Source organism: Gavialis gangeticus, unplaced genomic scaffold (assembly GCF_001723915.1).
Source record: "Gavialis gangeticus isolate Ggan-Ray unplaced genomic scaffold, GavGan_comp1, whole genome shotgun sequence".
Lineage (NCBI taxonomy): Eukaryota > Metazoa > Chordata > Crocodylia > Gavialidae > Gavialis > Gavialis gangeticus.
This window is the reverse complement of record NW_017728997.1, coordinates 5,849,998-5,850,929: the sequence shown is the minus strand read 5'-3', so window position 1 is coordinate 5,850,929 and position 932 is coordinate 5,849,998.

Sequence of the window (932 nt, the reverse complement as noted above, 5' to 3'; positions counted from 1 at the left end):
GAGCCCAGCCCGCTGCACCAAGCAGGAAAACCTCACCAGAATGACCCCCCGAGGTCCCTTCCAACCCTCATTTTCTATTAAACCCATCCAAAACCCAGACCTTAGCCTTGTCCCTTTACCCTGGTAATGCTTAGGGGTCAAAGAGGACAGCTGGGTTCTGGATGAAAGTGACCCTGCTGCCATGCCCAGACTAGCAGGGGATCCACCAGGGGAGCAAGAAGGAGGAAGGAACAAGTGCCACAGCCACAGAGCTATCCCCGCTCCAGAGCCCTGAGCCAGGCAACCAAACCCAGGACCTCTCTACCCGGGGGGCTAAGAACCAGGGCTCCCCCCAACTCCCCCCTCCTTGTCCCCGGCCCCTTTCTCAAAGCACGTCATAAAACATGTCAATACGTCCCTCCTTCCCTCTTTCTGTGCCGGGTGAGGGAGCATCCCTGCACAGGCTCCAGCCCGGGACGAAAGCCGTGGCCTTAGGGGAGGGTAAACCGGGGTTATAAAAACAATTACACTGAACATTGATAGGATCACTATTATATTAAGATACTTTCACGGCAGGCTCCCGGAGAGGGGCAACGTGAAAGGGCCACCGAAAACGTCCGGCTGGCTTCTAGGTCATCGGCACGAAGGCCCCAAACGAGCCCCCGGCCCCAGCCACGGCTGCTCGAAGCCAATCTTTACGCCCTTCGAAGCCCGAACAGGCCAGACGGGCTAAAGAGCTGCCGGGGGCACGCCAGAACAGATGTCCCGGTTTGGGGGTCCGCAGGCGACCTGCCAGGCAAGTAAATGACTTGGTAGGACCGAAAGGCGCGGGCGGTGCTGAAGGTGGCACGGCTTTACGTGAGGTGGGGCCGGAGTTTGGGGACCGCTGAGCCACTCAGCGGGGCGAAGCCCACCAGCCCCCTCGGGGGCGCCAAGAGCGAGCCGCCAAACCG